Source organism: Halichoerus grypus, chromosome 11 (genome assembly GCF_964656455.1).
Source record: "Halichoerus grypus chromosome 11, mHalGry1.hap1.1, whole genome shotgun sequence".
Classification (NCBI taxonomy): Eukaryota; Metazoa; Chordata; class Mammalia; order Carnivora; family Phocidae; genus Halichoerus; species Halichoerus grypus.
In genome coordinates this window covers 91353756-91380680 of record NC_135722.1, presented here as the reverse complement: position 1 = coordinate 91380680, position 26925 = coordinate 91353756, and the positions used below count along the sequence as shown (strand labels likewise).

The 26925-nt window shown below is 48.4% G+C and overlaps 1 protein-coding gene across 10 annotated transcripts in view; it reads left to right on the top strand.

The window, feature by feature from the left end:
* The window catches only part of PKNOX2 (PBX/knotted 1 homeobox 2), a 307502-nt gene that overhangs the window by 64641 nt on the left and 215936 nt on the right, over positions 1-26925 (top strand). Inside the window, exon 1 of one of the 10 annotated variants that reach the window (XM_036123316.2) lies at positions 13843-13861. The exons of the other annotated variants lie outside the window; for them this stretch is intronic. The gene's annotated coding sequence lies outside the window, so the exon portion shown is untranslated. Of the gene's footprint in view, positions 1-13842; positions 13862-26925 lie in introns of those variants that run through there. 10 annotated transcript variants of the gene reach the window in all.

Sequence of the window (26925 nt, the reverse complement as noted above, 5' to 3'; positions counted from 1 at the left end):
ATCTGAGGACACGACAGGCTGGAGACATCGATGTCAGAGCCTGGCTTGGTTTCCCTGAAGGCAGGGGAGGCAGTGTTCTGGGTCTCCTGGAAGAACCAGGACCGCAGAGGTGATCTCAAGGAGGGCCGTGGCAGAGAGTCAGTGAAACAAGGTATTGGAGACACGGGTGAAGGAAAAGAAGGGAGGGAGGAAATGAACATTTCTGAAGTGTCTGCAATGTGCTTGGCATTGAGCTAAGTACTTTAGTACCCATTGTTTCAATTCTACGAAATTAGAAGCATAGAATCTTAAGTCATGAAATCCCAGAACTGGAACGGACGTCTGTCTATTCCACCCTCTGTATTTTATATATGGAGAATTGAAGCTCAGAGAGAGTCAGAAGCTTGCCTAAGGTCACACAGAAAATCAGCGGCAGAGCTGAATCTGAAAGGTCAGGGCAGTTGGGACAGAGCAGAAAGAGCATAGAGCTTGGAACCAGAAAGACTAGGTGTGACTACAGACACACTTCCAGAAACTCACTTCCTTCCTGTGCCTCAGTTCTCTTAGCTGTCAGATGGAAGAGTAATCCTCCACCCTAGTGGTGGCTGGGACAAGGACATGAGCTAACCTGTGTAAAGCATCAGGTCCTTCCTCTTCCAGCCCTGGCCCCGCTCCACGTGGCTTAAGGCTCTGGCCACACCCACAGGGCGAGCCCTGAGCCTGTCCCACCTCATGCCCCCAGGGTGCTCAATGAACAGAGGGCCCGGGACATTTAGTTATTCTTCAAGTATTTACTGGATGCCTCGAGTGTGTGCCAGGCACTGTTCTGGTGCCTGGAATAGAAAGCTGAACAAAACCAGACATACCCTCAATCCTGATAGAGTTAACAGTTGGATGGAGTAGAGAGGCTTTAATAAAAAAAAAAAATCATATAAATAAACATGAGAATACAAGTGTAATAAGAACTCTGAGGGGGAAGAACATGAAACCCTGAGAACATTTAACAGGAAGGGTTTATTTAGAGACAGTAGGGAAGTGTCTGTCTGAGGAGTGATGTTTGAGCTGAGGCCTGAAGGGACAGTAGGATATCAGTGAAGAAAGGCGTGAGGGGATATTGTGGCTATTCTATCTGTAAGGCCCTGGGGAGAGAAGGGATTGAGAGAGGGCAAGGGGAACCTTGGGAGGGTTTGAGAAGGAATACAAGGAGTCTGACTGTGGACCAGCCTGCAGCTTCAGGAGAGGTGGGAGAACCCAGGCTGAGATTCTGGAATGGAGACCAGGCTCAAGTCTGGCTATAGGCCTGGAGAGAGAAAAAGATTATCTCCAGGCCTCAGTTTCTTTGCTCCAAATGAAAGTAATAGAAGTAAAATCATAAATAGATTGCACGTCCACGGTGGAGAAGAGGGAGGTAAAAATGAACAAACAAACAAGGTCCTTGGCCTTCACCATATGAGTGAACAGTGTCAAATTCATTTCTGTTAAAGCTTCAATGATTTGGATTCATAATTGAATAAAAGCCAAAGTCCTTACCATGGCTGAATCTCCACCTCCCCAATTAACTCCTGTGGCTGTCTCCCTCACCCATCTCCTGCAGCCACACTGACCCCAGACCTCCCTGTGGGGCCTGGAACAAGTCAGGCATGCTGCTACCTCAGGGCCTTTGCACTTGCTGCTCCCTCTGCCTGGAGCGCTCTTTCCCCACATATCTGCCTGGCTTGCTCCCTTGATTTCTCCAGGTTTCCACTCCGATGTCATCCTCTCAGGGAGGGCCTTCCTGAGGACCCTACCTAAAATGAAATCCCTTTTCTCCTATCCCTGGCTCTCCCTACTCCCTTTTATTTTTCTCCAGTACTGATCAGATTTTATCTCTTTTTTTCCACTCCTATAATCCAGAAGAACACTTGCATACAATGAAAGCCCAGTCAATGTTTGTGGAAGGAATGACTGAATGAGGAGAGCTGGTTGCTTGTGAAATCAGTTGTTAGGTTCATATAAGAATGCTTTTTCCCCTCCTCTGAAATGGAGACATGGGATGTCAGAATTGGAAAGAACTCAGTAACTGGTCTTTGAACAACTGTCTCATTTAACCACTGAGGAAACAGAAGCCCAGAGAGGTTAAGGGGCTTATGAAAGGTCACACAACACAGAACTCAGATGGGAACCGAGGCCTCTGAGGTTCACTCCAGGATCTTTCTACAAGGTTTTGGCTTTTCTGCATGACATAGCTCCTGGGGAAGGAGGGGTTTACTCTGTGGGTCCCCAACTTCCAGGGGGGTGGCGTGTCCAGAGGCCTCGGGCTTCCTTGAATTCTCTTCCTGGGGCCTCATTCCAAGATCTCTGTTGCTGCTGTACTTCTCACTGTGAGGCACTTTGGCGCCATCCTTGGGGGTGTTAGTAAAGATGGCTGTCGCCCACTGACAGGCAGACATATTTCTCTCCCCAATTCTAGGAAGTGACATGAAGGACCTGTCAGTCTTCTGTGAAGGTCAATCCACAGGAAATGATTATACAGCTCTTACTTGGTGGGAATCTGCCTAACATGGGGAATAGTGCAAAGATGTATCAGTTTCTGGTCCTGCATTCCGGGAACTTCTAGTCCAGCAAGCATGACAATATTTTATTAACATCAGTATTAATATTAAAATAATCATAATAGCAAACATTCATTGAGCAGTGACTATGTACCAGGCATTGTTCTAAGCACTTTATGCCTTATAACTCATTTAACTCTCACACTCTTTGAGGTGGATGCTTGCATCTTTCACATTTGAGTAATCTGAGGCACGGAGAGGTTAAGTCACCTGTTTTGAGTTACCCAGCTAATAGTGGGCAGGCCAGGATTTGAACCCAGGCAGCCTCTCACCAGGGCTCCTCCTCTTATTCATTAAGTTAAATAGTAGATAGCCCAAGACCAGAATGCAAGACACATCATGAAGCGGTGGGAGTGGGGTCAGCGGGGAGGCTTCAGCACAGGCTGCAGTAGTCCTTGACTACTATGGCTTCCTGGTGAAGGTGCTGCCTGAATTAGAAGAGGTGTGTTTGGATAGCTAGAGAGAGGCTTTGCCCGTTGGGTTTTCCATCTTCATGCCCGGTGAAGGTCTTGTCATGGGGCGAGTCCCCTTCTCCCTTGGTGCATGCATACACTTGGAGAAGACAGACCTGAGTGAGACCCTCTACCAGCTGCCCAGTGAGGGCTGGGAGGAGGGCCTGGCCCAGTCTGACCTCCCTCCCCATGGAAACAGTTCCCCATGGGCTTGTGTTATGGGGATTCTGCCTAGATTCCTGGTAAGGAGCCTCCTGAGCAAGACTCTCAGGATCCAGGCTTCTTAAATGTTTGGGGGGAACCTCTGAGAAGATCCTCTAAATGGTCTCCAAAATTGTGGCTATTCTATCTGTAAAATGGGCCAGTAATCCCCTACTGTGGGGTCATTGTGAATATTTGATGGAGGGAGTGCCTCAAAAGAATCTGGCCCAATTGGCTTCAGTTACCAAGTCCCTCTTCTCTTCTGTCCGCTCCCCTCAAGCCCCAGCTCAGCCCAGGCTGGTTTCTCCTGGTCTTAGCCTGGAGCTGGGATGCAGAGAGGAGAGGTTTCTCTGTATGACCTGGCCCTTTGGGGCTGTGTTGGAGGACAGGCCTAAAGCTATTCTTCTATTCAGAGTAGGAGTCATTCTGAAAACGTATTTGCTTTCTTTGGAACCACAAAGCACAAGGGAGCCTTGGTTATAGGATGACCAACCATCTCAGTTTGCCCAGGACAGTTTTAATGTAAAAGTCTCTTGTCCAGTCCCGGGCAACCCCACGGAAGGTGGTCACCCAATGAGCCAGTTGGGAGGGAGAGGATGGGTACAGCTGAGGCTCCTGTACCCACTAAAAGCTGCCCCATTGCTCCCTCCATTTGGCTTCTGAATCTCCCAGTGACAGACAGAAATCAATGGAGGGCTTAGGGGCGCCTGGGTGGCTCAGTCGTTAAGCGTCTGCCTTCAGCTCAGGTCATGATCCCGGGGTCCTGGGATCGAGCCCCACATCGGGATCCCTGCTCCACAGGAAGCCTGCTTCTCCCTCTCCCACTCCCCCTGCTTGTGTTCCTGCTCTCGCTGTCTCTCTCTCTGTCAAATAAATAAATAAAATCTTTAAAAAAAAAAAAAAAAGAAAGAAATCAATGGAGGGCTTAGTTGAAAGGTAAAAGGCTTTGGCTTCAGACAGACCAGAATTCAAATCCCACATCTGCTGGGTACTATCAGCTTGACTTTGGCCAAATCTCAGTGTCCTCATTTGTAGAAATGGGGACTTAAATAACTACATTATGGTGCTGTGTTGGGACGGAGCACCCGGCACGTGATAGGTGTAACAGGCGAAGCTATCTGAGCCTTTACTTTTATTCCCAGTGCTGGGGATGGGATGGTAAGAAGGAGCTGCTTCCTTTCCCTCACAGAGGCTGGGCTGGGCCTCCCCAGCTTTTCCAAGTCAGCTGCACTAGGCCTGCTCCACGGCAGCGTCCTGGCCTACCAGCAGCCCCTCCTTGGGGGGTTTTGTGGGGAGAGAGATGGACACAGGTGACCTGCTATTGTCCCTGCCCTTTGAGGCTGGGCTGGTGGCTCAACTCCAGGGCACTTTTAATATTTCTCTTCCTCTTTCCCTGACTCCTTTGATTTTTCAGGAAAATAGGAAGGCTCATTGGAATCACTAAAACTTGCAGGAGGATGTTGGGGAGCCTCTAGGCTAATCTGGCCTCCTCTCAGATGAGGACCTAGGGCCCAGGGTGGTCATGACTCATCTGAGATTTGACCAATGGTTAGGACCCAGAGGGCCTCCTGGCCAAATAGGCTGCGGAATTCTTTAAGCGCTAAGGGATAAGGTACACGAAGGCAGCTTGCACCAAGTCTGTTTTCTTGAAAGTGGATTGTCTGCTCTGTGGATCATTGGTGACACAGCTTAGATTCCTGGCCAGCTACCCTCTACCACTGCAGCCTACTCCTGGGCCTCCTTTCTCTTAATGGAGGGAGAGCTGTGCTCATGGGGCATTGACTTTTTTTTTTAATTAATTTTTTTACATTGACTCCTTTTAATGGTCAAATGAAACTAAGAAGATAGACACCATTTCCAAAGACATTCTAAAATTCACACAAAAAAGAGGTGTTTCCTTCAGATTAACTATTTTCCTGATTAGCCACAGTAGTTGACCTTAATGAGTGGGGGGGCATCAGCAGATTTCATTCACTCAATGAATGGAGTGTTCATTAAGTGCCAATGTGGGCAGGGAACAGTTTCATCCAGAGCAGAGAGTATGAATGGGCTATTACTTTGAGCTGAATGTGTTCTGTTTCCTGTGGGGTTTTCCTCTGTTGCAAATGGATCCTCCATTTGCCTCAAATATATTTTCAATTTATTTAGCACCCACTGTGTGCTAGCCACCATGGAAGAAGACAAAAGATGATAAGATTTGGCCTCTACATGAAGGAGCTTACAGTTTGAGTGGGGGAGATAAGCATGAAAACATGGGAAGTTCAGTTATTTCGGAGGAGTTACATAGCAGTATGTAAGAGTGGTTCATGACAAGAGATATTACAGGTCAGGAGGATTCATTACCAAATGAGAGATACTACTAAGAGTGAGGCTCTCAGAGGAAAGAGAGATCAAGTAGGCTGTGGGGATTGGGAGAGATGTCATGGAAGAGGTGGGTGTGCCAAACCCTTGACACTTACTACCTGATAGCAGGCTTGGAATGTGGGTATAACTGTTCCCATTTTCACATATGGCACAAGCTCAAGAAACACAGCTGATTAAGTTTGGATCAGAACCCAGGTCCCTCTGCATCTAAACTTTTTCCATTAGAAATCCTGTCTCCCATGAGCTGGGCTTTGAAGTTTGAGTAGGCTAGGATTGAATAGGCAGATAGAGGGAAGCCTTAAACAAGGGCATGTGTGTAGGAAGATAATAAGCAAAGACCCCCAGGGCACCAGAGCCAGCCAGCACTGAGGGAGGAAAGGCTCCTGGTGGAGTAAGAGAGCCTCTGGAACTTTGCCCATGCTGACTCCTCTTCCCTGCTTTCTCTCCAGAACCTCTCCTCCCCACACTCAGGAGCAACCTATTGCTTTTGCTGGCTTTGAGTTGGAGGCTGGCTAGGCTGGCATCTTCCAAGAAGACCTAATAAATCCCTAGTGATCATAGTAATGATAGCAACACCAACCATCTCACGCCTGTATAATGCTTTTCCATTTACATAGCACCTTCGCTTGAAACCCAAAACAAACCACAAAGAAAGACATCCTAATGGTTGAGCACAGTCCAGGGCTGCAGGCCATGGCTGCTCAGACTTCAGAAGACAGGCCAAGTACAAGTTCCTCAGGCAGGTTACTCACTGTTAATCATTGTGTGTGCTCAATAAACAGTTGTTAAGTGGTTGCATTTTAGGGGAGCTCCACTCCATTTGTGGCTACCTGATTCCAGCACCCCTGCAGAAAGCAAGCAGCATCCCTGGTCCTTCCCTCCTGGAGTTTGTACCTCAGTCTGAGTAGTCTGTTGAAAAGCCTATGTGCATTTTTAGCTACTGAGTTCAAGGTTGAAAGAAATCTGGGTTTTTCCCCTTTGGTTAGGCTCTTTGGGTTCAATTTAATTTTCTATGAGAAATTAAATATATCATATATATGATAAAATTTGCCATTTTAACCATTGTTAGGTATACAATTCAGCGACATTAATTGCATTCACAGTGTAATAAAAACTTTTTTATCTATCTATCTCCAAAACTTTTTTATCACCCCAAACAGAAACTTTCTACCCATTAAGCAATGACTCCCAATTCTGGCCTCCCTTCAGCCCCTGGTAACCTCTAACCTACTTTCTGTTTCTACAGATTTGCCTGTTCTAGATATTTCATATAAATGGGATCATAATATATTTATTCATTTGTGTCTGGCTATTTCACTTAACATAGTGTGTTTAGGGTTCATCTATATTGTAGCATGTATAAGAATCTCATTCCTTTTTATGGCTGAATAATAGCCCATTGTATATGTATACCACATTCTGTTTATCTCTTCCTCTGTGATGGACACTTGTGTTGTTTCCACTTTCCAACTATTGTGAATAATGCTGCAATAAATATTGGTACAAGTATCTGTTGGGCGTCCCTGTTTTCAGTTCTTTTGGCTATATATCTAGGAGTGGAATTGCTAGGTCATATGGTAATTCAATGTTTAACTTTTTGAGGAATTACCAACTGTTTTCCACACCATTTTAAGTTCCTACCAGCAAAGCACAAGGGTTCCAATTTCTCTACACCCTTGCTAACACTCATTTTCTGTTTTTGTTTTTGTTTGTTTGTAGTCAATCTAGTAGGTATAAGGTGGTATCTCATTGTGGTTTTTTTTTTTTTTTTTTTTTATTAAAGATTTTTATTTATTCATTTATTTGAGAGAGAGAGAGAAAGAGAGCACATGAGAGGGGGGAGGGTCAGAGGGAGAAGCAGACTCCCTGCCGAGCAGGGAGCCCGATGCGGGACTCGATCCAGGGACTCCAGGATCATGACCTGAGCCGAAGGCAGTCGCTTAACCAACTGAGCCACCCAGGCGCCCCTCTCATTGTGGTTTTGATTTGCATTTCCCTAATCACTCATGATAAGACTTTTTGTGTGCTTATTGGCCATTTGTATATTTCCTTAGAGAAATGTCTATTCAAGTACTTTGCTTATTTTTAAATTGATTTGTCTTTTTGTTGTTGAGTTTTAGGAGTTCTTTATATATTCTGGATATTTAACCCTTATCAGACACATGATTTGCAAATACTTTCTACCATTCTGTAGGTTGTCTTTTCACTCTGTTGATAACGTTCTTTGATGGACAAAATTTTAAAAATTTCAGTGAAGTCCAATTTATATGTTTTTCTTTTATTACTTATAGTATTGGTGATATAGCTAAGAATCATTGCCAAATCCAAGGTTTTATCCCTATTTTTTTTGAAGAGCTTTATGGATTTAGCTCTTATATTTAGGTTGTTGATCCTTTTGAGTTAATTTTTGTATGTGGTGTGAGGTAGGGGTCCAACTTCATTCTTTGGCATGTAGAAATCTAGTTCTCCTTGCACCATTTGTTAAAGATACTATTCTTTCCCCATTGAATGGACTTGGCACTCTGTCAAAATCAATTAACCATAGATATACAGGGTTATTTCTGGGCTCTTGATTCTATTCCATTGGTCTATATGCCAAATCTTATGCCAGTAGCACACTGTTTTGATTACTATAGATTTGTGGTAAATTTTGGAGTTGGGAAGTATGAGCTTTCCAACGTTGCTCCTCTCTTTCAGGATTGTTTTGGATATTCAGGGCTTTTCATATGAATTTGAGGAAAAGGCTGTTGGAATTTTCATAGTATTAGTTTTAGATGGCATAGACCTCTTAACAATATTAACTCTTCCTATCCATGAACATGGAATGTCTTTCCATTTATTTAGGTCTTCTTTAATTTCTTTCAGCAACATTTTTCAGTTTTCAGTGTAAAAGTCTTTCACCTTTTTGATTATATATATTCCGAGGCATTTTATTAGATGCTATTTCTTAATGTCCTTTTCAGATTGTTCACTGCTCGTGTATAGAAACATAACTGATATTTGCATGTGATCATGTACCCTACAACTTTGCTGAATTTATTAGTTCTAGTAGCTTTCTTGTAGATTCTTCGGGGTTTTCTATATATAGGGTCATGTCATCTACAAATAGAAAATATTTTACTTCTTCCTTCTAATTTGAATACCTTTTATTTCTTTTTCTTGGGTAATTTCTTTGACTAGAACTTCCAGTCAATGCTGAATAGCAGTGGTAAAAGTGGGCATCTTGTCTTATTCCTGATCTTAGGGAGAACGATTTAAGACTTTCATCACTGCATATGATGTTAGCTATCTACTGCCCTTTAGATGATGGGCTACTCTTAGAGCCCTGCATTGGGTGAGGATGGGGGCAACCACCTGCTTTATTATCCAACAAATAGATTTCTCCTGAAGGAGAATATCTTAGTCTGTTTGGGCTACTGTAACAAATTACTATAGACTGGGTAGCTTATAAACAGCAAAAATTTATTTCTCACAGTTCTGGAGGCTGGGAAGTCCAAGATCCAGGTGCAAGCAGATTCGGTGTCTGTTGAGGGACCACATACTGGTTCACAGGTTGTCGACTTCTTGTTAGAATCTCACATGGCAAAAGAGGTGAGGGAGCTCTCTGGGGTCTCTTTTATAAGGGCACTAATCCCATTCATGAGGTCTCCACCTTTGTGACCTAATCACCTCCCAAAAGGCCCTGCCTTCTAGTACCATCACATTGGGGATTAGGATTTCCACATATGAATTTTGGGGACACATAAACGTTCAGTCTATAGCAGAGCATCATATATGGAGTCATGTTGAGAGAAAATACCCACTAATTAGAAAATACCAATTTCATGTCAGCACTAATCACACTGTTAAAATGTCAGTTGAACTAAAACTCAAACATTTGTTAAGTTCCCACTATATTGCACACACTTTTATTACTTCATTTAATCTTGCAACAGCCATTGGAGACAGGCTCTCTGTTATAACCACTTCCATTTTAGAGGTGAGAAAACGAATGCTAAGGGGGTGAGGTGGTTCATACAGCTGGTAGGTGTTCAAAGGAAGTTTGGTATAGTGGCAAGTTTCCTGATTTGTACATTGTCTTCATGTTTTCTGTCCAGTAATTCTCAAGGGGAGAGAGTGAGCACTGCCCTTCTTTGTGCAGTGTATCAGAACCTCCCTGTGGGTTGAAGGGTTGGGGAAGGCTTTCTCAAAGGCACCACCACTCCTCAGTCTGTTCTGATAACTTACTCGGGGGTACCCTGTCCCTGGTAGGGATCCACTGCTGCAAGGATCCAGTGTGACTGACAGGGGCTTGCTGTCACTCACAGGTGTGTGTGTGTAGTGGAGAAAAGGTTGAGAGCCACTGCAAACCACAGCATCATCTTTCTTTTGTGATGTTGGTGCTGCCAAATCAGCTAAAGGGACTTGTGGAGCTGCTTCTATCAGAAGGTTCCAAGAGGGAACTCTGTCTGAGGATTGGTAGCGAATTCTTCTCAAGAAGTGCTGGGCCAGGCAACTTTGCCCTACCCCAAAACCTTGTACTGTTAACTCAGCAGTAATCAACACTCTTGGGGAGATTAGCTTTATCAAGTAACTGTAGCCACAGGTACCTGGATAATTCATAGCCAATGGTTAGTTTCTGCCTCAAATTTCTGGGTCACTGGGGCTTTTTAAGATCCCATTCTGGACAGTGTTATGGAACCTGACTAGTGGGCCTGTATGTCTGCCGCAGAAGTGTAGGCAAGAGCCATGGAGTCGAGTCCCGATGGCATGGGGCTGCATCTGTGGGAAAAGCCTAGGTTTTCTGAGTCCTGGTGTTGGGTGCTAATCCTCAGCTTGGATAAGACACAACAGAAATTGCTGTTGATGTTCTAACTGGGACTCCTGCACACAAGAGTCCATATCCACCCAGGGTAGGGGAAGGTTGCATTTTTGCTCTCTTGGTTTTTTAGCTCGAATTTCCTCTTTCTTTTGGCCTCATTTTCTGTGTGAAGGCATGGTTGAATTTAATTCCCTGCCCCTTCTCTCCTGTGTGGAGGAGGATTTGCTGAGAGTCCTCTGCCAGGGTTGGCCATTTTGGTGCCCCATTTATGTTTTCAGCACACATCAGAATCATCGGTTCACCAGACGTCCCTGGGCTGTAGATGGCCATGTGGACAAACCCTACCAAGAGGTAGGTCTATTGAAATTCTGAAAACATACATATAAATAAACAGAACCAAGGGGGGGGAGGGGTAGCCTTGCCTCTTATTGCCCCAACAATCAGCCCTCTTTAGATGAAATTCAGCAAGTCTTTATTGTCTCAGTTCAGCTTAGCAAATGTCTGTGTGGTGATTCAGATAAGATGCAGCTCTTGTCTTCAAAGAATTCAAACTCTGCTTGGCCACTCAATTGCAGCGAACTCCTTTCATCCCTTTTTCTCTATCATTCTATGCCCCTTCCTTCTGCCATCCTCCCACCTGTCCCTGTCACCTCCCATATTTTTCCTGTCCCGCAGGCTTGAAACCTTGGTGTCCACCTCACCTTTCCTCTTCTTCACTCTCTGCTTCATCGAGCAACTATACATCCCAGTTTGCCCGGGACAGTCCTGGCTTAAGTCTGCTGTCCCCGTGTAATTGTAATGGCTACCTTTGCACTCTCCAAAGTGTCCAAGTTCGGGCAATAAATAAATGGTCAGTCAGTCTATAACCTTTTAGAGACTAAGGCTGTCTCCTCCCGTCCTTCTCCATTCCTGGCATGTCACTGCCTTGTTACCGCCACCACCCCGGTCCAGACGCCGATACCTCCTGCCTGGATTACTGCAATTCCCTTCTCCCTGCCTTCCTTACTTCCCATGCCTCTCATTTTGCAACCCATTCGGCAAATCATTGCCTGATGAATTCTCTCAAAATACAGTTCTCTGCTGCTCACTTCATTGGTTCCTTGCTGCTTGCAGGATAACAATTCAAACATCTTAGTCTGGCACTTGAAACCCTTTGCAGCTCAGCCTCTGCTTTTTTCTACAGGAATCTCATTTCCTCTCTAATTCGGTTGACGCACTGTCCCGACCCTGCCCTGCCCTGACCACCATTGCTCAGGAAGGTCCGCTTACCTGGCCGTTCCCACAGATGCAAATCCCGTGCGTGTGCGTGTGCGTGTTCTTCAAGCCCAGTGTCAACTCCCGCCTCTTAGGTACAGCATTCTGAGACCAGCCCACCGCTCAGCACCCTCTCCTCCTCTGAACTCCTCAGCCTAGAGCAATTATTGCCTGCACAATCCATTTGGCGTCTAATCACGTACCGCCTCATGACTTTTCACGTATTGCTAGCTTGAGCTTGAGCTGAAAGTATTTGCTGTAATTTCACTTTTCATTCTCAGAGGTCTCTCTTCTCCATCCAAGTGCAGGTTCCTTGAGGACAGGAGCTGTGCCTTATCCTTCTTTTTATTCCTGATGGCACCAAGTGCCTAGTAGGGGTCACATAAAAGACTTCTCAGAAAACCTTAGTAGGTATTCATTTAAGAATGCTAGGACGGGCGGAGACCCTTCTAATCATGTAGTTCAAACTCCTATTTTATGGATGCACCCAAAAATGAAGACAAGAGAAGTCAGAACTTGCTCAGGGGGACCCGGCTAATGCAAGTGGCAGGGCTGGGCTGCAAATCCTGTCACTGAGGCCCCGGGGGACTTTCCCCATCACCAGGCTACTTTCTGTGTGTTGATTTTATTTTGTGACTGGATCACAGCCATTTTCAGGTTTAAGTGGGGATTTAGAAAGCAGAGGGAAAGAAGGTAAGCAAGCCAGGAGGGCATGGCCTCAGTGAAGTCCCAGAAATGGTAACTTGCTTGGCATAATCTTGGGTGGGGGGGTAGCAATTAGGTCCCGATAGGTCCTCTGTAAGTGAGTTGTGAGGAGGCGCGGGTCAGGGAGGATCTCCAGTCCCATGATTTTGGGTTGTAAAATTTCTGTCACAGCTGAGCCACCTGTCCACACCTCAGACCATTGTCTCAGCTCTCTACCCGCTGTTCAGAAGTTATGGGGTGTGTGTGTGTGTGTGTGTGTGTGTGCAGGAGGTGGGGGTGGGGAGTGGGGGACAGCCCAGGAGGGCTGGAAGAGGACATCGGGATGGGGAAGTGCCTGCTTGGAGGCAGCTGGGGCACATTTGCTTTGGGCTAGAAAGAAACCCAACTGCAGTGGTATTGAAAAGTGCCACCAGTAATGCTGTTATATATAGCTTTCAACTTTAATAAGGTGTTGCAAAAACTATGAAAATACATATAACTAAAAACACATTTCACTGGAAGCTTGATCTCGAATCCCTTTCTACTGCTCCTGTGTGGTGCTTCGTGCTGTCAGCAGAGCTGTTAAAACACAATGGAAAGTGGGTAATTGTGCATTATATGGCTTTTGTTTTCCGTTATGAAATACTGACATCCGAAAAGAAAGTGGGATTATGGAGGTGGAGGGCACCGGGGAAGAGACGTGAGAAGGGAGGCCAGGGGATGAGGACAGAGGGTGGGAGAGTAGGCACCTGGCTGCTTCTATTGCAGCGGCTCTCTCCGAGTCTTGGCTTTTCTAGCCATAAACCTGGACAAGTTCGCGCAGCTCACCGGTATGAAGAGGCTCTGAGTTGATAATCAGGGTTAGCAGAGGTCTCTGGGGTCCTGACATAATGTGCAAGGCCAGAGCAGGGGCCACGGCTAAAGAATGTGTCTGTAGGAAGTTTGGGGAGATAAAGGGCAAATGAAGTCAGGAAAGAGGTGCTGGAATTGTTTTGAGGGGAAAGCCAGACCAGTGTCTGTGCCCGCGTGCTGCTGGGGGGGATCCTTAAATGATGTCCTTTCACCTGATGCCCAGACACCCGGCAGGAGCTGGGTCTGGAGAAGCTGGAGACTTGCAAAGGTGCCCTCTGCCTAGGGCACGCTTGTTCCTTCCACAAGTAACAAAAGCCATAAAAGAATAATAACCGCTCTTTATTGAGTGCTATGTGGCAGGTGCTTCATGTACATTTCCTTACTTGATTCTTACAACAGCCCCACTTTCTGGAGGGAACTGAGGCCAGGTTGGAGCCAGAACTCTCTGCCATGGCTCCCAAGTCTCCAGCCGTCCTTATTTCCAAGGACCACAGGGAGAGAAGGACACTGGGGAAGCACGAAGGAAAGCCACAGCCAGCTGGTCTGGTTTGTGTCGGGGGGAGGAATCAGCATTGGCTGGCAGGGAAAGGAGCTGTGAGCTGAGCTAACTTGGTGGCAGCCCTGCCCCGGGGGGGGCTCAGAGGCACCGGGATCATCGGGGCCAATCCTCTGTCTCCGTACAGGTAACTCGCTTACCTTCAGGGTAACTTCTGCGGGCTGTGCGGCATTGCAGGGTCTGCCATTGGGTTTGAGGGACGACGTGTCTCTCTAGATAGATTACATTTGGTTTGCTCAGAAGGCATTTATGGCTTTATAAAGCTCTTAAATTGGCTCTTTTCCCCCCTCAAAACATTTCTTCAAGCTTACAAGGCCCGTTTTAGAATAGCAATTACCAGCTCCAATATCCCCCAGCAAACTCACGCTGTGCTGTTGTGTATAAACTGCTCGGGACATTTGTAACGCTGCCACACAGTGTATCTGCGCGGCCGCAAGCCCTGTCTGCACCCGGGAACGCCGCGGAGCCCTTCCTCAGCTCTAATTTATGGGCCACATAAAACTCTGTGAAGTTGCCCTGCATCTTTCCGAGGCAAAGTTGAGGTTTTTTACTGTTTCAAGCTGCTAATTTTTACCATTTAAGGCCAGCCTTCTGTCCGTGCCAGTGTGCGTGTGTGCATACAAGTTGGCCACTTTAATTTATGTGCCTCTTTCTCTCCCTGTGATGCTCATAACTTACAAATGTGTCCGGAGTATACAGCCAGTTCTTGCTTCTTACGGGAGGTTGGGCTGCTTTGTCCTGGGCTGCGAATCCCCCGGACCCCCGTCCACAGCCGCCGGTTCAGACCAGGGAGGATGGGGGGTGGGGTGGAGGGGGGTTGGGGGGCCTGGGTGGGAAGCCTGGTGCAGAGACTGACACCGGCCTGGGGACTGGAGCTGGCAGCAATTCGCCCAGCGAACCTGGCCCGGCATCCTTTCCCGTGAGGCCAGGGGCTTCATGAGGGCAGCACCGTGGGGTGTACAGAGTAGGAGGTTCAGAGCGAGGGATGAGGATTTAAGGCTGAAATGGAGAACATTCCCGATGTGCTAGCTTGGGCAAGCCCCTCACCTTTCGGAGTCTCGGTTTCCTCATTGGCGAGCTGGGGGTAGGATTATAAATTATAAATTTCTCACGGGGTGTTACGAGTATCACGTATGCCGATGACCGTGAAGGGCCTTCATAAGCGAAGGCAGTATCCGACCGCGGGTTGGTAGCTATTCCAAGCTCTAAGCTGCTGGCGGGGGCCCCCCGAGGAGGGGAACGGCCAAGAGCAATGTGACGTGTCAGGGCTTTCCAAAGTCAAGTCGAAGTGCCTCCACTGAGCCCTAAGTGGAGAGCCGCTGTGTAATGCAGGCCAGGAGGTGGGGGCTCTGCACACTCAGCTCCCCCTTTCCCTCCAGGGTCCTCTGACCCCTTGATAAGAGCATCTCGGCCCCCCTTTCCTGCCCCCCAGGCCAGCTTCCACCCCTAATCTTTCTTGGGAGCAATAATCCTCCCCTGGTCTTTGTGGATGCTTCTCATCAGGAGATAACACGGGCAGGTTTTTCTAGCAATCTCCTAAGAAGGCTGTTATTCGGCAGGTTGTAGGGGGCTCGAGGCAGAGAGGCTTGTAGCTCCTGGATTCATGTCCTCACAGGAGGGTCCTTACCACGCAGCAGAGAACTCGGCCCTCTTGGGCCCCCCCCCCACCTCACTGGGTTGAGATTATACTGGCAGACAGAACGGGGATGTTCAGCTCCTCCTCAGCGTTTTGGTGGGCCCCTAAATCAGAAGACCCCAAATCCCACTCTTCCTTCAGTGTCCCCCGAGCCCTCCTTCCTCCTAAGTGCTTGTGCTGGAATGCTCCCACTTGGATATTTTACCAAGTAATGCAAACTCCATGAGTTTAAAACAGGCTAATTCAACACCTTTTTAGTGAAGGGAGAGATGCCGTCACCTATTGATCATCTCCTATATGCCAAGCAGTGGGCAAGGTGCTTGGTATGCTTCAGATCATTTAGTTTTCACTACAAACTCTACTACTAATAATAACTAAAATGCATCCAGCAAGCATTTACTACATGCCAGGCATTGTTCTGAGCTTTGTGTGTGTGTGTGTGTGTGTGTGTGTGTGTGTGTGTGAATTCAATCCTCACAACACTTCTGTGACATTGGTACTATTGTTACCCTCTTTTTTTTTTTTTTTAAGATTTTATTTATTTGAGAGAGGCAATGAGAGAGAGAGAGAGAGAGAGAGAGCATGAGGCAGGTAGGGTCAGAGGGAGAAGCAGACTTCCCGGCTGAGCAGAGAGCCCGATGCAGAACTCGATCCTGGGACTCAAGGATCATGACCTGAGCCGAAGGCAGTCACCTAACCAACTGAGCCACCCAGGCGCCCTGTCGTTACCCTCTTATATTATAGAGGATAAAACTGCAGCACAGAGAGGTTAAGGAACTTGCCCAAGGTCACACAGCTAGTAATTCTGGAAGATGGGATCAACACCCTGAGAGTCTGGTTCTGAGCCTAAACTCCTAGCCACCACACAAGAAATATTGCCGCATCAAGAAAGATGCTTCTTGTTACCCCATTTCATAGGTGCAGAAACTGATTGTCAGAGAGTTTGAATAACTTCCTCATTAATACATAACTAGGAAGAGGCAGAGCCAGAATCTGAACCTTGGTTGGTCTGGCTCCAAAGCCTATGGTCTTTCTGTTATACCCTCTATCCTCTTGCACACTGGTTTAAGGCACGGGTTCAAGACACGTGCTTTTCCTACCTTCAAGTCATAATATTATGAGCAGGTGAGCAATAGCATAAGACTGAAGTTTTTTTAAGAAGATGAGGATGGTTTGGAGCTGAGCAGGCTGGGAAGCAGGAGGAAAGGGAAGGACTTTACAGAGGTGGGGCAGTGACAGGAGAGCAGGTGAGGTCCGGGTTAGGGTAGAGGGGATGGAAAAGAGGATGGGTTTAAGAGCCATTCTGAAGAGCTGATAGAATCTGGTGATTGACAAGATATTGGAAGTCCACCTTAGGGTAGAATCTCCAGCCTGAAGACTCAGTGGATTGACATACTATGCATGAGAATGAAAGCAAAGTTCTTGTGGGACTGGAGTCTCCTTTTTAAAATGCTGACATTGAGGTGCCGTGGAAACATCCAGTGGAGGAGTCCTGGAGCTATGCCTGCTCATTTCTCCAGCCTCCAAAATGGATTTTGGGTGTTGGGGTTCTTAAAATGTTTGGGTCATGGCCGCCTTGAAAATCTAATTGGAATGATGGGTTCTCTCCTAAGGAAAATATGCCTGCAAGCATGCACACACTAACAGAGGCACAATTCACTGACAGTGACCCAGACTGGAACCCCTAGGACATAGGGACTCCAGGTTAAGAACACACAGTTTAGGGCCTTCATCCTGGCTGAGAGCATCCAGGCTCTACTACCCTTTGGCTGGACCACTGGGTCTGGTTGGGAAGCAGGACACTGGGCATTGTGAGTACCTCAGCTCTGTCTCTGGGTTTTGGGTATTGGGCATGTGGGCCCATGCCAAAATCCTTGGGGGGGGGGACTTTTCCATGTCAAAGTATGTACCTGGAAACAGTGTGGGTGGGATTTCTTCTCAGTCTCTGAGCGGACAGGAAGGTGGGCTTGTGTATCCCTATGTGTACCCTAAACTCGGCCTAGAGGTTTGTTCCTTTCATTCATTCATTCCTTCTGCTGCACGCTGAGTGTGCATCAGGGGCTGGGCTAGGCATGGAGCTGGTTATGTCCCTGCCCCCTGAGGATGGTGGCTCAGAATTGGGCCTGAAGCAGGGCCTGAGCCTAGGGGACTCTCTTCTGTCAAACTCGCCTTCTGTCCCCACACACCAGACCCCTGGGCTCTCCCCACACCCTCACTGAGTGTTGTATATTTTCCTCACTGAGAAGCTCCTGTCTGTACTTTGCTAACCAGGCCTGTAGGGGACAAGGGTGGAAGGGTGGCTGTCAGGGAGCGTACTGGGGTTCAGAGGTAGTGCAGGAAGAAGATGGTCATGGGGCAGTGAACTCAAACCTGGGTTCTGATGGCCCTGCTGTAATTTCCCCCATGACCTTGGGCAAGCCATCTCTCCTATCCAGGCCTGATTTCCTTCATCACCAGAACAAAGGAACTGGATCTGATCACGTCCATGGTCCTATCCATGTTAATTTTCCATGATAGAGCCACTGCTTGCCTCTATGAAGTAGCCCTGGTCACCAGGAAGGATAAAAGATGGCCCTCCTTCGAGCAGGGGCCCTCGCGCTTAATTACTTAGAGAAAAGGCCTCTCTTTGAATTACTGCTATGTTGGCATGAAGAAGGTACTTCCCTGGAAACGTTGGCTTTTGCCCTGTTGGGTAAGAATATGGTAGCCACTACTATGTGCTTGTTTAAATTTAAACTAAATAAAACGAGATCACATTAAAAACTAAGTCCTTCAGTCTCACTAGCTGTGTTTAAAGTGTTCAGTAGCCATATCTTCCATCACTGCAGAAAATTCTACTGGAAAATGTTACTGTGGGGGATTATCCCCAGGCAGGCCCCCTGTTTCTCTGAGGGGGATAGAGATCTTGCTTAGTTGGGGAAGGCAGGTGTTTAGAGGAGTTCACTAGTAACACCTGGGGAGACCTTGGTCTTCGTGTAATTCATGACATCTTAGGTGGGAGGGAGATGAAATTTCTCAATTCATTATAGCCACTTTGACCTTCAGAGTCATTTAGTTACTGCCTAGGCTCTGGGGGTGGGTGAGCAGCAAACTCAGAGGTTGTTTGTGGTACCCTGTGACTGCCCACATGGATCCTTCCAGTCTCCCCACCAGATCCTGGGGAAGGCACCCAGATCCCTGAGTGGGGATCTCTTTTTCTGGACCCCCATGTGACTGCGGCCCAAGAGTAAATTTCTTCTTATCCACATCTGCCTGAGAGAAAAGCCCTGCCCCAGCCTTCCTTGGGAGGCCTCAGCTTCCCTCAAGGCTCCACCAAGTCCTCAGGCTGGGAGAGTTCTCATGCTAGGGACTTCTTAATAATAAATAACTCCACCTCAGAGCCCCTTCCTGCCCAAAGCAGGGAAGAAAGACCTGGGCCAAGGCTCCAATGGGGGCATCTGTAGGGGTGAGCTGGAGAGTCACTGGGAGAGCACACATCCCCAGGGGTTCTGGTTTCTGTACACTTGGGGTCCATGGGAGAGCTGGGGGTGTTCAGGCAGCAGCTGCCTGTGCACAGAGCTGGGAAGGGGTCATGGTGATCTTGGGGTGACTCATCCTCGCTCTCACTCCATGCTGCCCGGCACACAGACTTACTGTAGCCATCTCCCTGGGCCGCACCACAGCCGTGGGTTGCAGATTGGAGGCCCCTGGGAAACCTGGCTGTTACCTCCCTACAAAGCACATTAGCAGCATATTCCTTGGCCTTGCAGGACCAATGGAAGGCCCTCCAGGGAGGTAGCTGGTTCTTTGTTTAGACCTCAAAGACCTGCCCTTGGGTAGGGAGAAGTTTGGGAGAGACTGAGCTTTCCTGTCTGTGTCTGCCAGCCCCATGGTCAGGCTTAGGCCTTGGTGCCCATCTTCTTGGAGCTTGCGATGGCTCTCAAGGCTACTGGCCAGAAGAGAGATAAGCAGAGAGATGATTGTGTCCTCATATGGAAGAGGTCAAATATGCCACCATAATTTCTGTAGCAATGTTCTCTCCAAAGAGGACCAAGAGTGCGGTCGGTGTCTGGAATCCTATTTGCTCCCATCAGCTTTTTTGATAGGCCAGAAAGGCAAAGGTAGGGATGGGGAGCATATGACACCACACCGCATCAGCCAGCCTTTTCAACCTTGGGTTCCCCCATTTGTCTGGTGGCACCTGAGGGGTAAGAAGGATGGTGGGGGGAGTGGCAGGGAGGAGCCATTCTTTCCTTCAAAACCTGCTTTGGGCTCCACTTCAGTACACTCAGTCTTGCCCTTAGTAGGCGGGTAATTTTAGTGCCCAGGTAAATTTTCCTTGAGTACAGGTGAATTTGGGGGATGGTCTTCACTGTTGAGCAAATTCATCGGTGAAGGTCCATCTCATCTCTACTTCCTTTGAGTTCCTTTGACCTGTAACAGGGGCCAGCTCTCAGATGACCTTTATTTTATTATTTTATTTTTTTAAAGATTTTATTTATTTATTTGACAGAGAGAGACATAATGAGAGCAGGAACACAAGCAGGGGGAGTGGTAGAGGGAGAAGCAGGCTTCCCGTGGAGCAGGGAGCCCGATGTGGGACTCGATCCCAGGACCCTGGGATCATGACCTGAGCCGAAGGCAGACGCCCAACGACTGAGCCACCCAGGTGCCCCTCAGATGACCTTTAGTCCTAACCCTGTAAATCTGACCTCTGGGCCCCTCAGACGCAGACACCCCCCCCACACACACACACACATACACCATTGCTGCTCCTCTTCCCCTCCCCTTTCTGTTGTCTCTTTTTGTTTCTTTGCAGGTCCTACTCTCTCAATGTCTCTTTCTCCTCTTTCTCCTCCTCCCCCTTCTTTCCTTTCTTTCTCCTTCTCATTGGTGGTTGTCAAAGTCCCCATCCCCACCCCATGCCCTGGGCCGTCTGTCTGCTCAGCTGCCCAGCCTAGCTCCTCTGTCCTTCATGACTCACCCATGCATTTCCAAGCAATGCTCCCAGGCTTCTAGTCCACTCTAAAGGGGCTGAAGTGTGTCGGTGGAATGCAGGCTGCTCCCACCTTTGTCTGGGTACTCCCTTCTCATCGCAGAACATTCCTTTGTTCTCACCTTCACTCGGGTCCAGGTGCCCCTGCCACCCCCACACACTCATTCAGTACAAATGGAATTTGTTATCCATCCAAGAGAAACCAAATCAGCAAGTTAAGTCAGTTATTGCAAAAGAAAACAGTGTGGTATATTTCACTGTCCCACATCACTGATTTGGGGGCTCCTCGGCTCTTTAAGATCTCCTCTCCTTGCTACTCCTATGTCCTAGATAAGACAGAAGTAACTTCCACTCATAGAGGGAACCCTGGGCTGCTTGAGGTACAGCCCAGTTCCAGCACCCATGGCCGTGAGATCTCGGGCAGTTGGCTTACCTCCTGCGGCTCAGTCTTCCCATCTATAAAATAGGGACATGGCCTCTTCAGACTGTGTATGAGGAGCGCACCGCCTTATATTGGCATGCAGTGCACAACGTCAGATCCTGGCTGCTGGTCTCACCATCTCCCAGAGGGCAACTGAGGCAAGGCCAGGGGGTCCCACTGCCAAGGCATTCCATTCTCCACTGTCACAGTCCTTAGTCACGTGAGGAAAAAGGCAAAACAATGAGCAGAGATGCTCTTCCAAGGGTTGGAGGCAGGGGAGGGAATAGAAAGGACCTGACCGACTCCATGTTTTCCCCTCTCCACTTCGTCTCTGCCTCCCCCATCTGCCCCATCTCACCGAACAGCAGTGGGTTCACCAAGTTGCTCATCCAAAAGCCAGGGATCATCCTTGACTTTGACTTTTTCCTCATTGCCACATAGTCCATCATATGTCCTGTCAGTTCCATCTATTAGATAAGTAAGTCTCAGCCAGACCTCTTGTCCCCAGTCCCCCCACGCCGTTGGCCCAGACCTCTGCCATTGCTTGTGTGGCCCGCAGCAGGACCTCCAGCTGGCTTCCTGCTTCCCCTCGTGCCTCCCCTCTTCTCTACCCTGAAGCCAGAGCCATCTCTCAGAGCCTGTGTTGTCCTTCATCAAGGCAGTCACATATTTACTTGTGTGATTAGAGTTTAATATCTGACTTGCCCATCAGATGTGCTCCAGGAGGTCAAGAACAGTGTCTGGGTTGGTTGCTGCGTCCCCAGTGCCCTTGATAGGTAACGGTCGAGCAGTTGCATGAATGGCTGGCCAGGTAGGCACTTGTGTTCTTGCTCTCTCTTCCAGAGGGGGCGTGCCCTGCTAGAGCACTGGACACTGCACATCTAGGGACTCAGTGAGGCTTTGCTGAGTGCACCGGGGTCTCTGAAGTAGAGGGTCTGACGAGGCTCACTTAACTCAGACCACTGGCCTAGAGTCAGCCCGGGGTCACCCATGTGCCATCATTCTCCTGCTCTCCCCACTCCCCCACAAACCCCCGACTCCATACAAAGTTCTGGAGACTCCCAGAAAATTAGGGAAACGTCCAGAAGATAGGGCAAACCTTGGAGAGAGAGGCAGTGCAAGGACCCAGGTCAGGGTCGCTTGAGCAGGCGTCTGTGGGGTGCGGTGTCATTTGCCTACTCGGTCCCTCTCTGAGCTGTGGTGAGGGAGCCGTGGTACCTGTGTGGCTGCCAAGCTAAAGAATATCTGGGAGATTCACTGGAAGAGGAAGTGTGACAGCTGGAAAAATGGTTATTTTTCATCTCCAGGAGAGCCCCAGACTTAGCCACCTTCCCTCTCTCCCATTGTTAATGGCCCAGTAGATGAAATTCCTCCCTTGAAGGTTTTCTTCCAGAGCTTTCTCTTGGGCATGGCTGGCTCCCTTTAAGTTTCTCTCCTGCCGTGTAGGCATTTCCCCCAAGGGGCAGCCTAGCTTGGCTTTAGTTCGGGATTGGGGAAGAGTATGTGTTTGGTGGGTGGTGGGCTCGGCTGGGAGGCTGGGGGTCGCGAGCTGCCTTGTGGCTGCTCCGTGGGGTCTGGCGGAGCCCCAGCCTCTGGCTGTGACATACAGCCCCCTTCATGAAACCAGACAGAATTAAGCCTTTTGTTTCCTGTTTGCTAGGCCGGCTTAAAGAAAACACAGAGGGTCCCTGCGGCTGGGGCTCCCAACAAGACGGCCTTTGTATTCATTTAATTAATCAGTTAGCTGAGGGGAAGGAGAGGAGGGAAGTTCATGTTATAAATACATGTTTTTCTTTGGCTTTTTTCCCCAAAAGACAGGGCCTGAATGGCATCCCCGAGAGAGCCCCCCATCTCACCCCAGACATGCTGGGGGCCAGGGGCCTGCCAGGCTGCAGCTGTGACACTTCCGGCCCCCACTCCCTCAAGGGGCATTAGGCCTGATCTGTCTGGGTCCTGGGGAAACGTTAAATGCCAATGGGGCGTGGGGGAGGTTAGCCACTGGGCTCTGGACCCCGTTTCCCCACTCCTCACCTCTCCCCTCCAACCTCACATCCCCCTGGATGAAGCACCTGCTCTGCCACGCGGAGGATGTGTCTGTCCCCGAAGAGGCCTGGGTACTGCGCAGGTGGGCCGTGGGGACAAGTCATCGCTTAGGGGCCGAGCGAGCTTGAAACTCTCTGTGTCTTGCCCCCCAGCCCACCACTCCCGAAGGGAAGGTCTGTCCAGGCAGACAGAGCCCTCAACCGCTCCCAGGGGGCACCCTCCAGGGCCCTCCTTTCTTACTCTTCAGTGGGAGCCTTCTGAAGTGCACGGGGAGAGGAAAACAAAATAGGGCTCTGGGGCTCTGGAGAGGGGCTGTCGTTGGCGGGGGGGGGGGGGGGGGGGGCGCGTCCTGTCGGATAGACACCCTCAACCCACTTCCATCCCCGCAGAGTGGGTTGTTCCATTAAAGCTTCCTTTGATGATACTATAGAAACAAATGCCTTTGTTTTGTTTTGTTTTGTTTTTTTAGAGATGGGCAAATCCACTCACTGCTCTCTCACCCCCACCCCCAGCTGCCAGGTGTTTTTAAAGTTTTCAAAAACCTTTCATTATGAGGTAAAATATTTGCAATCCCTAAATATATGGCCTTCGTAATGGAATTTGAGTGTGGTAAGTTTTTCCTCCTGAGCTCTTCATTTCAAGTCTTATCTGCAAGCCTCTGGTATCTGGTAACCATGACTCTAGGCCTTCTGGACACACTGCCCAGAAAATCCCCAGCTCTAAGTTGAAGGTAGAGGGTCCAGGGCTCAGACCTCGAGTCTGGCCTGTAAATATTTATCTTGTCTGTCAGGCCATCAGCCAGTATCTAGCCAGAGTGCTACCAACACAGGTGGCATGAGGCCAGCCCCTGCTTCCGTGGCCCTTTAGTGAAACCAAGAGACAGCAGAGGCCAGAAGGACAGAGCTTGTAAAATGTTCTGTGGGGATAGGATGGCGAGGCCTTGGTCTTCTCTCTCCCCCAGCTGAGGAGATCCTTCCCCTCACAACCACTGAGAGGGGCCTAAGGTTCAAGCCACAAACCCAAATGCCCTCCTTTGAGGGTTGTTTTTTTTTTTTTGGAGCACACACAAACCTGGCAGAGCTCTGGGTGGGGTGGTCTTTCATTAGCTAACTAGCAAAATGCCTGGAATCTTGCATGGCTTGGGTCAGCAAACTGTTCGATTTAACTTACTGTGAGGCTGACTGGGGTGTGTTGTGTGTCCATGTGTGCACATATTTCCTGAAGCAAGAAATAAAACTCAGGACTCCAGAATTTCTGTGTCATCTCCAGGGTAATCTTGTGTCAGCCCCTTTTCCCAAAGCTTCAGTTCCCCAAACCCATGCATCGTCTTCACCATCCGAGCAGGGAGAAGGACAAACCACTGGGGATCCTCTGCCCAGAGGGTGGGTCATAGGTTCAGGAAAGAAAAAAAAAAGTTCCATGCTGCCCTTTGCTTGGGGCTCCTGGAACTGCCTTTTACTGGAGATCCATGAGTTGAAGGTTGGCACAGAGAGAGGTCAGACCCTGGAGAGTAAATCTCATTTTCAGTGGTTTGAATCGTAGAGATGCTGGAGCGGGAAAGAATTCTGGTGCTCAGATGGACAGGGGAAGAAGAAAAAGCCACTCCTTTCCCAGAAGAGGAAGTTTAGTTCATAGCATGTTGGTGGGTGGGCTGAACCATCATGGGGGCCGGGGCTGGTTTTGGTCCCTAGGATGCAGCCAGTGTGGCTGGTGGTTACATCTCCAAAGAAAGGGCCACTAAAGCCATGTTTTTCAAATATTAATGTATAAATGAGTCTCCTGGGCATCTTGTTAAAATGCAGATTCTAAATCAGTAGATCTGAGTGGGACTGAGAGTCTGCATTTTTAACAGGCTCCCTGGGTGATATTGACGCTGCTGGTCTGTGGGCCACCCTGTGAGCAGCAAGGGGCTAATGGATTTATGAGGGCCGTGCTTGCTAAGTAAAAAGTCGCCAGCCTGTGGTCCAGTCATAGGGTGACAAACTCATCCCAGTTTGCCTGGGAATTTCCCAGTGTAATCAGTGAAAGTTCCCCGGACAGTTGACAGCCCTGGTTCTAGACCTCTCCTCCAAGTGAATATGCTTTAAGGGACTCATCCTGTCAGATTGCCCCTATTTATATTGTGAATTAACCCCACTTCTGGCCAGAGGGAGCCCTATGCAACACCGTGAGGCTTGCCTTCCAGTAAACCTCCTCGGGGTCTTTTCTGCACTCCCCCAACAACTTTTCTCCATTTGTGATACTCTTCCAGACTCCTCCAGGCGTGGCTGAAGCTATCTCCTTTCTAGCGCCTCTTCCTGCTGTGAGCTCAGAGGTCCACCTGTGCTCAGTCTAGGCTCTCTGGTGTGATTGGCTATTGTAGAATAATGGCAACCACACAAACGGTCCACACCTTGTACCTAAAGAACCTGTCTGCAAAACTAGGCCACAAACTAGGATGGGGACTGTGTCTGATCTCTCTTTGAGTGCTCCTGGTACCTTGCACACAATGGCTGTTAATTCTTGGAAGGTCAGAGCTTGTCCCATGTGCTACCATATACCCTGGACTCAGTAATAAACAGTGCCTAGCACAGAGTCTATGCTTGAACATTACATGTTACTCCTAGAAGGAAGGAGTGAAGTAGAAGATCCTCAATGCATGTTGTTTTTGTTTGTTTGTTTGTGTTTTTGTTTTTTTGAGAGAGAGAGCGTGGGAATGGAAGAGGAGCAGAGGGAGAGGGACAAGCCAACTTCATGCTGAGGGCAGAGCCCAACGTGGGGCTCGATCCCACGACCCTGAGATCATGACCTGAGCTGAAACCAAGAGTCCAGCGCTCAACCAACTGAGCCACCCAGGCGCCCCCTCAATGCATGTTCTAATCCTGGATACTTTTGGAGGTCTGGGTTCTTGGCACTTATTTTTGTATCCATTCTGCCTGGTACATAATAGGGCTGGTAGAGCTGGATACTTTCCAATGTTAATGAAAGCACGGGGTTGCTTCCCAAGAGGACTGGGAGAGCCCTTGTGAAAGGCATGCCTGAACCCCAGGCTCTAGGTGGCCTGTGTCTCTTCCACTGCCCACCCTGCAGGAGCTCCAATGGTTCTTAGATCCACTGAGGGACAATTAATGCAAAATAGGCTTTGGTGTCCAGCAAGCGAGGCTGGAGGCTCCTTGATGGAGGGCAGGGAGTGATATTTTTGGTTTTTATGCATACTTTGTGACTCCTTTGTTTCTGAATCCAGTATTTTATTCTATATTTTATTACATCCAAGTACAAATTCATTTCAAAGCCAGCAGGTGAGTCTCTGGTTTGTGGTGGGGGGAGGGGGGCCCTTTGAACAGAGACTGGGTGATGCTCCCTTGAGTCCTAAATATTTTACCTCTCAAAACAACCCCTACTTTAACATCAGGATCTCTTCCCTTTTCTCCCATTGCTTGCCCTACCCAGAACATGTGTGCTGCAACCCAACCTCAGCTCCCATAGATTGCACTACATTAAATGAACATACGTTTATCAGGCACTTAAGATGTACAAGGCATTTAGGAATATCAGAATACAAGTGAAACCTAGCCCCTAACTTCCAGGCTCAAAGAGTTTATCCTCTAACTGGGGAAGTGGTTCGGGAAAGAAAAGTAACAATACAGATTTAAATAATAATGAAGATCGCAATGCAGGGGAGGTCACAAGAAGGGACAGGATTAATTAATTACTAAATGAGTGGCACAGATTCTATGCACTGAGGGGATTCTGGGAAGAAAGAGATGGCTGTGCACTGAGCTGCCCCAGAATGACTGGGGCCAGGGCCTTGGTTGGGGTGGGATGATGGAGTGCTCTGGGGAAGGTAGAGTTCACTTCAGCTCAGCAAATATTTATGGGGCAACTGCTGTGTTCCAGGCACTGTGCTGGGCTCTGCAGATGCAGAGCCAAATAAGACCGAGTTCCCACCCTTGAGGAGTCTACAGTCTAGAGGGGGAACTGAGAAGGAAACTCAGGAGCAGGGGGCTGTGGGGGCACCGTATAGGGACACAGATCAGGTTGATGGCTATCCGGGTGGTTGGAAGAAACTGACTTTTGTGAATCTAAGCTGGCTTGAGTAGAAAATAGTCCAAAATGTGGCCAAATGTTGGGGAGGAG